The 16,553-nt window shown below is 42.8% G+C and overlaps 1 protein-coding gene across 3 annotated transcripts in view; it reads left to right on the top strand.

The window, feature by feature from the left end:
- Positions 1-16,553, top strand: part of PALLD (palladin, cytoskeletal associated protein) — a 505,650-nt gene that overhangs the window by 363,220 nt on the left and 125,877 nt on the right. Inside the window, exon 1 of one of the 3 annotated variants that reach the window (XM_082252318.1) lies at positions 13,736-13,741. The exons of the other annotated variants lie outside the window; for them this stretch is intronic. The gene's annotated coding sequence lies outside the window, so the exon portion shown is untranslated. Of the gene's footprint in view, positions 1-13,735; positions 13,742-16,553 lie in introns of those variants that run through there. 3 annotated transcript variants of the gene reach the window in all.

Below are 16,553 nucleotides of genomic sequence, written 5' to 3'. Positions count from 1 at the left end.
GGGGTGTGACAGTTGTGTGTCATTTGCCTACATACTTGGTAGCTATGGGTGCACAATAATATAGACCAGTGGTTGTCAACCTTTCGGACCTCACAGACCATTAAACCCCACAATTTTAAATCCTGCGGCGCGGACTACTAACATGAATTTTACATAACATTTATACGCAATGCTCTCTGCCCCCCTCCCCCTGGATCACTCTTCTGCCTTATACACACAATGCTCTGGCTCTCTGCCCCCCCCCCCCCCACACTCTGCATCACAATGCTGCCTTACACAGACCCATCATCGGATCTCACCTCCTTATCCAGGCATGTGCTTGAGCTCGGTGCTTCCTCTCAGTCTGTGATCAGCGCTGCCATTGGAAGTCTCCTCCTTCTTCCCCTCCTGCTCCCTGCACTACTCCCAGCACCTCCCTCTGAGTTCACAGGAGCCAGGACTACAGAGGAGGCATCGGGTATCAATGTGCGCTGACAGTATTGACTGTCAGCGTGCATTGAGAACAACACTGGAAACATTGGAAGGTATTTTTCCGCCACAATGTTGATTTGCGGCAGAACCCCTAGGGACCACCAAAATGTTTTCACTGATGGTCCACGGACCACTGGTTGGCGATCGCTGATCTAGGCCTTCATGTATACAAAGGCAATTCCAGAACTGAAAAGTGATTAATAATCACAGCACCGGTTGGGAGGGAAAATCTTCTATTATTTTAAGTCATCCTCTATGACTGACTATAACTATGATGCTTTTTTTCATATTTTTTTTTTTTTTTTTTTACAAGAGGTTTCACACAATTTACGAAATATAATACAATATAAACATTTGTCTCCCAGGTATTTAATTGATTAAGCTCATAGTCACTATTGAAAATATAAACAGATAAGCTTGTATTTACTGGTACCATGGAGGAACACGCAAACACTACATTATTGACTAGGAATGGCACATACCTTACATACTGATCATGCTGTTATTCTATTGACATTCCCATGATGAGTAACAAGCAGGTATTCTCCTTTGTGTATAAGCTTTCACCTCTGATAGAGCCACTGGATACAAACAGCTATATGTAAAGAGGTGTAAAACACGCACATGGGGTGAATATGCAAATTCTGTAAGAGATGATCAGACTCAAAGTAATATGAAATTAAGGTGGAATAGTGGACGAGAGATATTCAACTTCCCATTCAGTAATAACCAACTGTTATTTGAGTGCCGCCTTTTGCAAATAGTACCAATGAACACTGAGCCATAGCCTGTTTATAAAAGTTACATAAATGTTGGTCAGTTTTCTGGTGCTTACATGCATAATAAACCTTATCAGTAGCAATATTACATAATATAATGTTCATACCTTAAATAAATGCTCTACTGAAAGAAATCTGAAGGTTGGTGTGGATGGCCTCCCCTTCAGAAAAATACTATTTGCTTCGCTTTTATACTAATCCAATGATTTTATCAATCACTAACCCGAAACACGTGTGCAGATTAATATACAACTTCACTCTCCCCTGTATTTTTTCAGGGTGCTGTGGCTCTGATCTGACCTAATTACCATCTGATTTTTTATGTAATGCAAATCAGATGGTAAGTCAATAAGCTGCATGAAGATTTAAAGTGGTTGTAAACCCAAAAAATACAAACCCGAAAATACAGCATGCAGGCACAACTCACTTGTCCGTAGTCTGCCTGTGAAAAGAGCAGACTTAGGCCCCTTTCATACATACGGTCCGTTTGTCCGTTTTTCATCCATCCGTTGACAGATGAAAAACGGACATTAATGCATCTCTATGTAAAAAAAACAGATGACAACGGATGATCATACGTTTACATCCGTTTTCATCCGCTTCCGTCAATGTCCGTTTTTTGGAACAGATGAATGCCCTATTTTTCATCCGTCAAAAAAATGGATCGGACGAAAAGCGGATGTAAACGGACAAACGGTCAGTTTTTCATACGCTTTTGCATTGGTAGTTAAAGTAAAATAAAACGGATGAAAAAACGGATGAAAAACGGATGAAAAACTGATACATTATGACGTGACTGAACTGATGAACTGAACGGACCATATGTGTGAAAGGGGCTTAACAGCTCAAATCCTCCCCGCTGTGTTCGTGAAACAAAATCCTGACACCAGCAACAAAAGTGTGTCGCCACGCCCCTTCACCCATGATTGATGCTAAGGCTGGCTATACATGTTTTCTTGTACAATTTTCTGTTAGATTTACCAAAAACAATATACCGGTAATATGAGGTCAAAATGAAACAACTCTTTCAATTGTATCCAATTAGGCAGGCCTTTACTACATAGTTGAAGGTAAATCTGAAGAAAATTGTACAGAATTGGCTGTACAGGGCTCACAAGGGCTTTAATTTAAAGAATAAAGTAATGTAACTGGTTGATTTGACACCCAGGGTAGATCATTTTTTTTTTTTTTTCAATTTCCCCTGCTCTTTACAGTAAAAAAAAAAAAAAAATGATAACAGAAAATAAACAACAATAGTAAAAAGTGTGGGGCCCCCTTATGTTAGGGGTCAAGAGTGACCCCTTACGTTGGGTGGAAATCAGAATATTGCCACCCCTGAAATGGTGGTCAGTGTGGATGGGAGATCAATTTGCCATTATTCACAGCTCATAAAACCCATAGCAACCTCAGGAGGAACCCTGGTTCCACGTTAAAGATGGATACACACTATACAATTTTCTTTAGATTTTTTCCTTTAGATTTACCAAAACTATATAATATGAGGTCAAACCTAAACACTTTCAATTTGTATGCAATCAGGCAGGCCCTACATAGTAGAACGTAATGGGCCATACACATCATACAATTGTCTTTAGATTTTTTTCCTTTAGATTTACCAAAACCATATAATATGAGGTCAAATCTAAACACTTTCAATTTGTATGCAATTAGGCAGGCCCTTGCAGTACATAGTTGAAGGTAAATCTAAAGGAAATCCAACAACAAAAGTTGTATAGTGTGTATCCAACTTATAATCTAAAGGAAATCAAACAACAAAAGTTGTATAGTGTGTCTCCAGCTTGAGAAAGACTGCATTGGGTGTTTGTTGTTCTACACCTACCATTTTGTATAGGTAATAATATTCAGATTATCCACTTGCCGACCGCCGCAAGTACATTTACTGCGGCGGTCAGCCCCTCTTGGGCAAAGTGACGTAGTACTACGTCGCCCGCCCAGGAGCCTGTAGGGGGCAAGCGCGCCGGCGGAGGCGTGCCCCCGCCCCCGCTTGTTCACTGATGTCCGCCGGCCACTCGCGATCTCCCGCTGGAGAGGGAGAAAGGCAGGCGGCTAATGTAAACAAAGCCACCTGTCATTCTCTCTGGTGTAACTGCAGAGATCATACAATCCTGCTATGTAGGATCGTATGTCTCTGTGGTTACATCAAAAGCCACGCCCCTCTACAGTTAGAAGCACGCCCCTAAGGACACACTTAACCCCTTGATCTCTAATAAATTTAACCCCTTCCCTGCCAGTGTCATTTTTACAAGAACAGTGCATATGTATAGCACTGATTAGTGTAGTAATGTCACTGGTACTCCCAAAAGTGTCAAAAATGTTAGTCAGGGGTCCAAACTGTCCGTCGCAATGTTGCAGTCCCGCAAAAACAATTGCAGATCACCGCCATTACTAAAAATATGAAAATGACATAAATCTTTCCCTTAATTAGTAAACGCAATAACTTTTGCGCAAGCCAATCAAAATACGCCCATTGTGATTTTTTTTACCAAAAATATGTAGCAGAAAACAAATTGGCCTAAAATGTTAAAAACATTTGATTTTTCAAATTTTTTGGGAACTTTCATATAACAAAATGTGAAAAATATTGTTATTCTTTCAAAATTGACGCTCTTTTTTGTTTATAACGCAAAAAGTAAAAATTGCACAGGTGATCAAATACCACCAAAAGAAAGCTCTGTTTGTGGGAAAAAAAGGACGTCCATTTCATTTGGGTACAGCATTGCACGACCGCGCAATTGTCCGTTAAAGTCACACAGTGCCGAATCCCAAAATAGGCCCTGGTCTTTGAGCAGCCAAATCCTCCGGGGCTTAAGTGGTTGTATACATATGTGTTGATTTACTAAACTTGGAGAGTGCAAAATATGGTGCCGCTGTGCATAGTAGCCAATCAGCTTCTAACATCATCTTGTTCAATTAAGCTTTGACAAAAAAACCTAGAAGGCATATGGTTTCTATGCAGAGCTGCACCAGATTGTGCACTATCCAGGTTTATTAAATCAACCCCACTAATTAGAGAGCATTAGATGACAGTTTAGTCAAGCTGCAAATGTTTCATCAATTCTTTATTGAATGCCATTGATACTGCAGATCAGCTGCCCCTGTGCTGATAATATTCATCCCAGTTTCAGTAAATAGTGTAATCTCTGTCTACCTTTATTTTCTTTTTTAATTGCTTTATTAGCACAGTCATTAGTTTTCTGAAGAAAATTCTAGTAACATTCCCATATTATGGCAGAACTGTGACTCAGTAGTTTATATATACTTATCTTAGAGTAGGAGGATGACATATTCATTCTGTTAATAGATCAAGTGATGACCTCAGCAGTGGTTTTTCCCTTGAACCTTTGTGTCGTGGGAGCAGGGGTCTATTCACTGCCCAGAACCACGTGGTTCCCCTTACGTGTTCTTCTATTTTTATCTCATTTATGTACTAGGAATACGATTTGCTCATAGTGTCTCAGTACCTTCTTTATATAAGTACAATGAGTTTTATTATCAATGTTATTTTAGTGTTAGTGCTGTGACAAAGCCATATAATGCCCAGGGTGAACATGCTAAATTGTGCCCCCCTGTCCCCAAGATGTTTGGGCATTATGTGTCAACGAAAATCCAAAAAATCAAGCAATACCCTGCATGCTTACACCTAAGCATAAATTCCCCCTCCTCCCAGTACAAATCCATCCCCTAGTGAAACCCCCCCTCCCAGCATAAATCTCTGTCCCTCCCCAGCTCAAATCCATGCCAGTACGTTCCCTCACCAGTATACCAACAGTACAAACAAATGGTCACTGCCCTCACCTATAACTGGTCTTTGCAGCAAGAAGCACATGAAAGGGCGACGCATGTCAAAAGCTTACGCATGTATTTGCAAATGTGTGCAAACGAAACCCCCTTTTTAACACATACTGTTAGACAGGATAGTTCAGTTGGTTGCAGGCTGGTCGGTAAGTTGAGCTGGGAGTTTTCTTTCGTTTTGTTTGACATGCAGTCCTTTGATAGGTTTATCCTTTTTCACAGTGCTAATAATCAGCTAAACGTGTGTCTCCTTTACCCACTTCTGGACCGAAATATTTTTCCCCTTAATGACCAGGCCATATTTTGCGATTCAGCACTGCGTTATTTTAAAGGACAATTGCGCGATGATGCGACGCTGTACCCAAATAAAATTGATGTCCTTTTTTTCCCACAAATAGAGCTTTCTTTTGGTGGTATTTGATCACCTGTGCAATTTTTTTTATGCGCTATAAACAAAAAAAGAGCTACTATTCTGAAAGAATAACAATATTTTTCACTTTCTGCTATATGACATTCCCAATAAAAAAAATTTAAAATCAAATGTTTTCATCCTTTTAGGCTAATTTGTATTCTGCTACATATTTTTGGAAAAAAAAATCCCAATAAGTGCATATTGATTGGTTTGCGCAAAAGGTATCGCATCTACAAACTATGGGAAAGATTTATGTCATTTTTATTTATTTATTTTTTTACTAGTAATGGCGGCGATCTGCAATTTTTAGCGGGACTGCGACATTGAGGCGGACAGATTGAACACCTAACTGACATTTTCGACACTTTTGGGGGGGGACCAGTGACATTACTACAGTAATCAGTGCTAGAAATATGCACTGTTACCGTACTAATGACACTGGCAGGGAAGGGGTTAACACCAGGGGCGATCAAAGGGTTAAATGTATGCCTAGGGGGTGTTTTCTAACTGTGGGGGGTGGGGGTGGGCTTATGGAATCATCACAGGGACCTGTGTTCCTAAATAGGAGGAACAAAGGAGCCCTGTGATGATTACTGAGAGAACAACGATCTGCTGTGTTTACAACAGCAGACCGCCGTTCTCTCTCCATAGGGAGCGTTTGCAGGTGTCTGGCGGCAATCTTGGCCGCCGGCCCCATGCCTCAGCTTCCCTGCTGGTGAATGGGCACGCACGCGTGCCTCCGGTGGTGTGCATGCGCCCGCCCCCAGGATCGCTCCCGCAAACCACCGTACAGGTACCGGTTATTCGCGGGAACCTGTTGACCTGCCGCCGTATATAGGCGGCGGCTGGCCGGCAAGTGGTTAAAGGCCTGATCAGGCTAAAATGCAGTTTTCTTTATCCAGATTGAACAGTGAACATTTTACAGCACAATCAGACCTTTCTTAGATATCTTAGACATCTAAGTTTGAAATAAGGGCTCCTTTGCACTAGAATGCCATGCAGAAAACCCTCATTCCATGCAAGTTTCCCGCACTGCGTTCAAATTGCACTCCCCTTACAATCTAAAGTGGGTGTCAGTGTCAACTTAATAACGCCCCAAACGCAGGTCGCGTTTCCCCGCACTGGATAGTACTCGCTCCCGTGCCTTTCTCTTTAGACACGCAAAGCGTTGCTTGGCCCTGCACCCCCTGCTCCCTCCTCACTGGCAGTGATTGACAGCAGCGAGAGCCAATGGCTAAGCCAATGAGAAGTGAGAGAGCTGAGAGAGCCTTCACTCTTGTGCACATCACTGGATGGAAATGGGGCTCAGGAGAGTATAAAGGGTGGCTGGGGGGGGGGGGGAAGCATCACCCATAGACAGCATGAAGGTAAAAAAACCTTCTGCTTTTACAGCCCCTTTAAAGTGGTTGTAAAGGCAGAAGGTTTTTTTTATTGTAATGCATTCAGATAAAAAACATTTAGTGTTCAGCAGCCCCCCTCAGCCCCCATAGTACTTACCTGAGCCCCCCTCTCTATCCAGTGATGTCCACGAGAGCCTCTGCTATCCGGGAACCTCCCTCCTTGCTGAGACACAGCAGCAGCGCCATTGGCTCCCACTTCTGTCAGTCAAGCTCAGTTAGCCAAAAAGGAGAGAGAGGGGCCGTGGCTCTGTGTATGAATGGATACATGGAGCTGCAGCTTGGCTCGGGTGCCCTCATAGCAACTGCATGCTGTGGGAGCATTCAACAGGGGAGAGGGGCCAGGAGCTCCAGCCAGGGACCCGAGAAGAGGAGGATCTGGGCTGTCCTGTGCAAAACCAACTATACAGAGCAGGTAAGTATAACATTATTTTATTAGAAAGAAAAAACTGACTTTAAAATAATTTCAAAACTTCCAGGGGTACCTACACAGATAAGCTTTTATTTATTTGTTTAAAACCTTAATCCCAAAAGGAACACAACTTTTGCTTTAGCTACTTAAAAAGTGGTAGCGGGAGTTTTGCTTTAATTTGTTCCTTTATCTAAATCTACTAGTGCATCTAACACTCCCCTCCCCCCAGACTGACAATGCTGCTGTCCAAAGGTGTCTGTGCTCCTTCATCCAGAGTGGGGGCACTCTAATACAGGATGTGTGTTACTGGCCAGATCACCGGGTAAAATCAGAGAGAAAAAAAAAAAGAAAGAAAACTAATGGAGCCACCACATCTATCGATTGGTAAGCTGCAATATATTACATTGTTGGTTTTGGGTTTATTACTGCTTTAATGACTTCTAATGAAACATGTTTATAAGTGGGTGGGAGGCATACACAGGCTGATAAAGCCAGAAATGGGACAAATTCAACCATTGCTTCATCAGATTGTGTAAGGGAAGGCAGTGATAATAAGTGCTGGGATTACTCATTATTACATGATGACATTTCCCATTTCATTGGATGATCTCTTCAGTCCTACAAAGCAATTTATCCACAGAAAACTCAATGACCTGTTATTTCAGGTCTGTATTTAGCTTCAGTAAATTAATCCCCATGCGTTTATATAACTCTGATAGCTTCATTAAAGCTGAATTCCCCTCTAGGGTCATCAGGGGAGGACTGGGGCAGGGGGGCAATTGCCCCCTGGGCCGCAGGGAATCCTGGTGAAGAGAAGTAAAAAGTCTCTGCTGCTGACCTACTAAGTACGAGTTAAAAACAAGGACAGAGCGCAGGCCCCCAAGCATGGATGGTGTAAACTGTGTCTGAGCTGGTTCCATGCCCCACTGGAGACTCTTCTCCCCTGGCCAGCCCCAACCAAGCTGTTCCAGCGTCCCTTAACCGCCCCCTGCTGGCCAGGTTGGGAACCCGGATTTAGCCAGTGAGTAGAAAGTACCTGGAGCGGAGCTTCAGCCTGGAATGGGGGTCAGGAGGAGGCCGGGAAGAGGTAGAGTGGGAGGGGGGCTGAGTTTTCTGCACCATGGGCCTCTGGTTTGTACTTGCCCCCTGGGCCAAAGGTTGGATGTGATGGTGCGTTTGTGATTGTAAAGCTCTGCTATAGGGGCTGCACTATATACATACAGAAACTTGTATAGCATATCTGCTTTATGAACTATACTAGCATTGTGCTTTATCATTACAGAAACCTTTCCCTTGCACTTTTGGTTAAAAAAAATAATTTTGTATATCAAAAAAATATAAAGAGACCCATTTAGATCTGTCTAAGGGTGGTAATGCAAGCTTTAATTTTATTATCCGATTAATCAAAACAATTGAATTGGCAAACAATCGAGCAGACATACATTTCCCTTTTGATTTAGACTAAATTTAGATCAGATTAGTTCAAACATAGCTGGTCAAAAAAGCATCAGTCGGCAACACAGGGATACTTCATGAATTCGGTTGTATTTCGATCAATCAGGATATGAGATTGCATGGTGAAAATAGGGGTGCACTCCATAACTTGTGATCGTATCTTCTATCGATAGAAATCTACTTCCCCACATTTCATATCAATAGAATGGGTTGTTGACTAAGGATCAACATTTCCTATTGGGAAAGACTGATCAGAAAATAAATCAATGATTTCTCGAAGCCTGTATGGTCACCATTAGGGTCCATTCACACTAGCGCGACTTGTCAGGCGACGCAGTCAGTCGCTCGCCATTGAATAGTACAGGACCCGTTCTAATAGGAGCGACACAAGTCGCTCCGACTTAGAAAAAGGGTCCTGTACTACTTTGCGGCGACCTGGAGGCGACTTGCATTGACTTCAATTATATGAAGTCCCTGCAAGTCGCGCCGCTGTGCACCGCGACTTCACAGGTCGCCCCAGGAAGTCGTGTCACGCCAGTCTGAATGGGCGCTTATACAAAAGTGAATGTCTATTTTTTTTTTTGATAAATATAAAAATCTAAGTGAGGTTTGGGACTTTTCATGTACTTCCTTGGGTTAATAACCACCGAGCCAACACGGTATATACAATCATTTGTACATAACTTTATTTAGAACATTATACACTTTTTAAAAGAAAGGGGTTTGTTCAATTAAAAACAGGCTAACAAACTGCTTGTCCAGGGTGATGTTATCCTGGATTCAAGTTTCGGTTTTGTGTATCTTTTATCCAACGTGTTTCACGGACCATCCCGCTTCGTCAGGGCCTCAGATCCTGTCAAATACTGTAACAACATGTACAAGATATGACAATCAATGTTTCAACGTTTAAATCAACGTTTATGTTTATGGAAAAGAAAGAAGTCCTAAAACTATTTATTTTATGCCCTTATTGAAGGTTTAATTGTAGGTCTTTAAAAAATTTGTATGTAGTAAAAACTATTCATATAGGGGTCTATATCCTTTGTACTTAAAGTGTAACTAAAGGCATTTGGTTTTGAATAAAGTAAGGGAGGGTTATAAAATCAGTTTTTTTTCCTTATCTGTGTCACATTGGGGCGATTTCCCTTTACTCCCTGTCCCATAGGCAAAACAGGAAGTGAGAGGAAATCCCTGCAAAGTGAGGGAATCCTGGGGTGTCAACAGAGTCACCAGAACTAGTGTCCCCATTGGAAGATTTCCTCTCTGTTAGTGTTCTGCTGTCAACCCAAATCCCCATTTGTGAATTTCTTTTACTTTTGCTTTCCATGATGATGGTAAACAGGACAAATAGAGAGCTTGAATCTCCCTAACAAGGACACAGACAGCAATAAAATTGGACAGGTGGTCTAATCCCTCTCTACTCCATCCAAAACAAAAAAAACGGGTTTTGCCTTTAGTAACACTTTAATTTACTGGTTATACTGTAAGGGTTTATGCACACAGGTGCATAGAGCTGTACAACGTATCAGCCATTTATATTATGGATCGAGCGATATCGGATTTTCATTGCCAATACTGATATTTTGGTCATCGCATATCAGTATCGGCCGATATGGGCCGAAATTTTGTACATCCTATGTCAGGGTCCGAGACTAGTCTTCTCCTCCTCTAACCATTAGGTGGTGATGCTCATGTAAGGGTAAAATGATATCACTTAACCGCTTGCCGACCGCCGCAATTAAATTTACTGCGGCGGTCAGCCCCTCACAGGCAAAGTGACGTTAATTAACGTCACTAGCCTGGGAGGGTCTGGGGAGCGAGCGCACGCCGCCGGAGGCGCGCTCCCGCTCCCGCGCGGTCACGGACCCCCCCGCGCGTGTGACCGGCGGACATCGGGGGAGAGGGAGAAAGTCAGGCAGCTTGTGTAAACAAGCTGCCTGTCATTCTCCTCTGTGTAAATACACTGATCACACGGTTCTACTATGTAGAACCGTTGATCATTGTCCTTACACCTCAAGTCACAGCCAATCACAGTAAGAATCACGCCCCTAGGGACACACATAGCCCCTCCCTCTCAAATAAAGTTAACCCCTTCACTACCAGTTATACAGTTATACCAGTTACAGTAACAGTGCATATTTATAGCACTGATTACTGTAGAAATGTCACTGGTAACCCCAAAAGTGTCAAAAATGTCAGTCAAGGGTCCGATCTGTCCGCCCCAATGTCGCAGTACCGCAAAAAAAATCGCAGATCGCCGCCATTATGCGTTAAAAAAACAAAACAACAAAAATGACAAAAATCTTTCCCTTTGTTAGTAAACGCGATAACTTATGCGCAAACCAATAAAAATACGCTTTTTGCAATTTTTTTTACCAAACATATGTAGCATAAAACAAATTGGCCGAAAATGTTAAAAAATTTTGATTTTTACATTTTATTTTTGGGGAATTTCATAGAAAAAAATGTGAAAAATATTGTTATTTTTGCAAAATTTACGCTCTTTTTTTGTTTATAGCGCAAAAAGTAAAAAGCGCACAGGTGATCAAATACCACCAAAAGAAAGCTCTGTTTGTGGGAAAAAAAGGACGTCAAATTTGTTTAGGTACAGCGTCGCACGACCGCGCAATTGTCCGTTAAAGTCACGCAGTGCCGAATCGCAAAATACCCCCTGGTCGTTTAGCAGCCAAATCCTCCTGGGCTTAAGTGGTTAATTCCGTTTACAAATGTTATTGAATATGCTACTCACATATGTACAAATTAAAGATATAAGCAATTCCACATTAGCAGATCTGCTGGCAGATTGGTATCTCTCACCCACTTGCCGTAAGTGATACCCCGGTGATACCGCTCTGTTCGGCATCCACTCAATACTGCTCTGTCTCTCACCCGCTCCATTTACCACCCAACCGATACCGATCCGTCTCTCATCCACTTGCCGTAAGTGACACCTGGTTGATACAGCTCTGTTCTGCATCCACTCAATACCGCTCTGTCTCTCACCCGCTCCATCTCCCACCCACCTGATACCGCTCCGTCTCTCACCCACTTGCCGTAAGTGACACCCGGGTGATACCGCACCATCCGGCATCCACTCAATATTGCTCTGTCTCTCGCCCGCTCCATCTCCCACCCACCTGATACCGATCCGTCTCTCATCCACTTGCCGTAAGTGACACCTGGTTGATACAGCTCCGTTCTGCATCCACTCAATACCGCTCTGTCTCTCACCCGCTCCATCTCCCACCCACCTGATACCGCTCCGTCTCTCACCCACTTGCCGTAAGTGACACCCCGGTGATACCGCTCTGTTCGGCATCCACTCAATACCTCTCTGTCTCTCACCCGCTCCATCTCCCACCCACCTGATACCGCTCCGTCTCTCACTCACTTGCCGTACGTGACACCCGGGTGATACCACACCGTCCGGCATCCACTCAATACTGCTCTGTCTCTCACCTGCTCCATCTCCCACCCACCTGATACCAATCTGTCTCTCACCCACTTGCCGTAAGTGACAACCGGTTGATACTGCTCCATTCGGCATCCACTCAATACTGCTCTGTCTCTCACCCACCCGATACCGATCTGTCTCTCACCCACTTGCTGTAAGTGATACCCGGGTGATACCGCTCCGTCCAGCATACAATCTTGGAGGTCACTTGTGCATTCATGCATACAGATTATTATTGTACAGGATTTATATAGTGCCAGCAGTCTGCACAGCACTTTACAATATAAAGAGAGCCAGTACAATTACAATACCGTTTAATGCAGAAGGAATAGAAGGGCCCTGCTCATTGAGCTTACAATCTAAAGGGATATACTGTACACTAGGGTTGCACTGATACCGAGTATTTTTACTCGTACTCATACTTGTGAAAATACTCCCATACCCGATACTGATACCTATGCGTTGCACTTTGAACCTATACAAAATGAATCGACTCAAATCGCACTGTAAAGAATCACATCCGATTTAAACAGAAATGTGGTGTGATTCCTGTCCAAATTATATGCAATTTCCTGCAGCGCTCCTGTGTGAACCCAGGCTGAAATCATTATGCTGCCTGCCTGGGTTCTCAAAGGTGGTGCAGGAAACTGCATGCGATTCAGACAGAAATCGCACCGCATTCCTATTCAAACCACATGTGACTCTTTGCAGTGCGATTTGAGACTATTGGTTTTGTATGGGCTCAAATCGCAGTGAAAAGATATCAGTACTCGATGTCGGCGAGTACTTAAACGAAAGTAAAAAAAAAAAAAAACGATATTGGTGCAACCCTAATGTACATCCCTGGTTGTAGGCAGCCTGTGTTCAGGAGTGAACATCAGTACATGTATATGCACAGGACTGCGGTTGCGGCACCAGTTACCCCGGGCACAGAAATACATGTTCTGCGCCCCTAAGCATGAGCCCCAAATCCTGGTTGCCCTTTGGTCAGGCCTTTATACAGTAGATGTGTCAGGAATTGTACACTCCATGACTTCCCAGCACATTTCCTCCCCTATTAGAGTCCAGCAGCTGTGTCCCAGTATCCAGCTATCTGCTGTCCTGTGTACTTTGTTCCAGGATTAGCTGCTTCTATCCACAGTATATTAAAGGAAACTTCCAGACACTACACAAAGAGACAGTGACCCCGGCCGCAGCACAGGAGCAGGAGGCTTTACTGGGGACAATCTGTAAAATACTACTTTCTACTCAATCCTGTATGAGCCAGGCAGAGGGCCATGTAATCTCCCTGCCATCAATATTTGGAGCTGCGGCTGCTGCTACGCCTCTTTTTTAAACACATGCAAGAATTCTCCATAGAGGGGGAGGGACTTTTATTGTGAAAGTGCAGCTGGGCAGAAGAGGGATTTTTCTGTGCAGAATCACTGAGTCATGAAGTTAGTGATCCAGCTCCTCTCTGACTACTAGACATACCTGGAAGGCTTCATTTCAGCTTCCCAACCCAGGGGCACACAGTCCACACCTGGGACCTACACATCCAGGACCAAGGTAAGATGCTGCATTCACACACTCCAAATCCACTCATCACTTGGCTACAATTTTTTTGTTTAAAATTTACTGGATAATATTTACTAAAGTGTGTTTCTGGAAGGGCTGTGCTGTGCCTGTAGCTTTCTGTTGGAGAACTAGAAGTTCCAGCATACCCATGACTTTATACACATTGTTAGATCTGGCGCTCCACAGGTAAAAATGTACAAAGGCTGCCCAGGGCTACCTATCACTTGCCTGCTTCATACCACTAATGTCTGTCTGTCTGTCTATCTATCTATCTATCTATCTATCTATCTATCTATCTATCTATCTATCTATCTATCTATCTATCTATCTATCTATCTATCTGTCTGTCTATCTATCTGTCTGTCTGTCTGTCTGTCTGTCTGTCTGTCTGTCTGTCTGTCTGTCTGTCTGTCTGTCTGTCTATCTATTTATCTATATGTTTGTTTGTCTATCTATCTATCTATCTATCTATCTATCTATCTATCTATCTATCTATCTATCTATCTATCTATCTATCTATCTATCTATCTATCTATCTATCTATCTATCTATCTATCTATCTATCTATCTATCTATATATCTATCTATCTATCTATCTATCTATCTATCTATCTAATGATAATTATTATTATATTATAATATATGTTATTGTATCCTTTACATAACTGTAGCAACTCTAAGTGCCGGCTCACACTGTTGCAATGTGGGAACCCGGTGAATCCCACATCACACCCAACTCACAGGCAGTTCACACTGCCATATGGGAACTGCTGGGGGTGTCAATACAAAGTTAACGACACCCCCAGATTAGTTTGCATATCGCAGTGCAAACTGTCAGTTGCGGAGACAGGAATCGGATTGCATAAGTGTGAACACACATGCGATCCGATTCTGGTGCGAACCAAAAAAAGGGTCCCGCATGACTTTGGTCCGAATGCAATGCCAATTCAGCCATACAATCTGTATGGCCGATTTCACATCGCACAGACATTGCATGTGATTTGCAGAGTAGTGCACTGCGAATCACATGCAATGTCTGACATCACTATAGTGAGAACCGGAGCTTACTCTTAGGCTCGGTTCACACTGCTGCGACGGAAAAGTCATACAACTTTACCTGCGACTTCATTGATCCGACTTGCATGCTATTTAGGAGCCTGTTCAAGGGCTGAAAGCGCACCCAAGTCAGACCAACGTAGTGCAGGAAACTTTTCTAAAGTCAGAGCGACTTTTGTAGTATCAGTTAAGACAGCTCTCTTAGGGAAACATTGAATTTCACATGTCGTGCGACTTGGGGGTCTCACAAGTTGGATCCTATGTTTCAGCAGTGCGAACCGAGCCTTAAACATCTCTTGGAAGCTAAAAGAATTACCAGACTTTACTCCTGCTGATAGGCAACCTTGCATGTAATTATCTATCTATCTATCTATCTATCTATCTATCTATCTATCTATCTATCTATCTATCTATCTATCTATCTATCTATCTATCTATCTATCTATCTATCTATCTATCTCAGGCAAGTAGATGTTTGCAACAATAACATTTCATATCCTTGTAACAGTTACCCTTAGCCTTGAAATGTTACTCTCAAGATATACGCAGTGCAAGTATTGTTAAAGTTAAAGTTTTAAAGGTAACATTTCTTAGGCATATTAGAATGACCAGACACCCATTAAGATAGATTTTCCAGCATTCTTGGCATTTTTTGTGACTGTCACTCTATATACTAATGTCAGTTAGGCTCCTTTCACACATGTGCAACTTTCCGTGCGACTTGGGACTGCCTAGTCGCATGATAACTCATACTCCATGATTTCCAATGAGTACTGCTCATATCTGTGCGACTTCAAGTTTCAACAACTTCACAGTAGTCCCTGCACTACTTTGGCCCAACTTTGAAGCGACTTGAGGTCCATATCCTACAGACAGAAGTCAAAATAGTGCCAGCTATTAGGCCCTTTCACCTCGATATACAGAATGTACAAGGATCATCTCAGGAATATTGTCACTTTAGTTCCAGTAATGGCAGCACGTTACACTTACTTCTTTCTCTTTGACTCCCTTGACCTCTTTGGTTAGCTATTAAACATTCTTTATATGTATCGGGAAACATGCATAGGCAAAGATTAACATACACAACCCAACGGCAGTGGGAGATGTAGTGCCATGGTACGGTATGGATATTGGTACTAGACGGGCAGTGTTTCTTCTTCTTCTAATAGCTTTTTATTATGTATTAAAGTGTAATGACTGGCAGAAGCACTCTGTCGCCCAGAAACCATGTAAATGTGCAAATATGATTATATAATATAAGATTTGTCTTTATATTGACTTTCTGTAGTGCCCTAGATGCCCTAAATAAATCCAATCAGGCTCTGCCTTGCCCAGTGCTGTCATCCTTCTCTGGTTCAGGCCAAAGGGGGGACTGGAGTAGGTGTTTAGGTGGATTTACTGGATGAGAGGGTCATTTGAGGTGTTTAGGTGGACTTACTGGATAAGAGGGTCATTGGAGGTGTTTAGGTGGACTTACTGGATGAAAGGGTCATTGGAGGTGTTTAGGTGGACTTACTGGATAAGAGGGTCATTGGAGGTGTTTAGGTGTACTTACTGGATAAGAGGGTCACTGAAGGTGTTTAGGTGAACTTACTGGATAAGAGGGTCACTGAAGGTGTTTAGGTGGACTTACTGGATGAGAGGGTCATTTGAGGTGTTTAGGTGGACTTACTGGATGAGAGGGTCATTGGAGGTGTTTAGGTGGACTTACTGGATGAGAGGGTCATTTGAGGTGTTTAGGTGGACT

This window comes from Pelophylax lessonae, assembly GCF_965119305.1.
Source record: "Pelophylax lessonae genome assembly, chromosome: 1".
NCBI lineage: Eukaryota > Metazoa > Chordata > Amphibia > Anura > Ranidae > Pelophylax > Pelophylax lessonae.
Note: the sequence above shows the minus strand (reverse complement) of the source record. Positions and strands in the feature narration are given on the sequence as shown.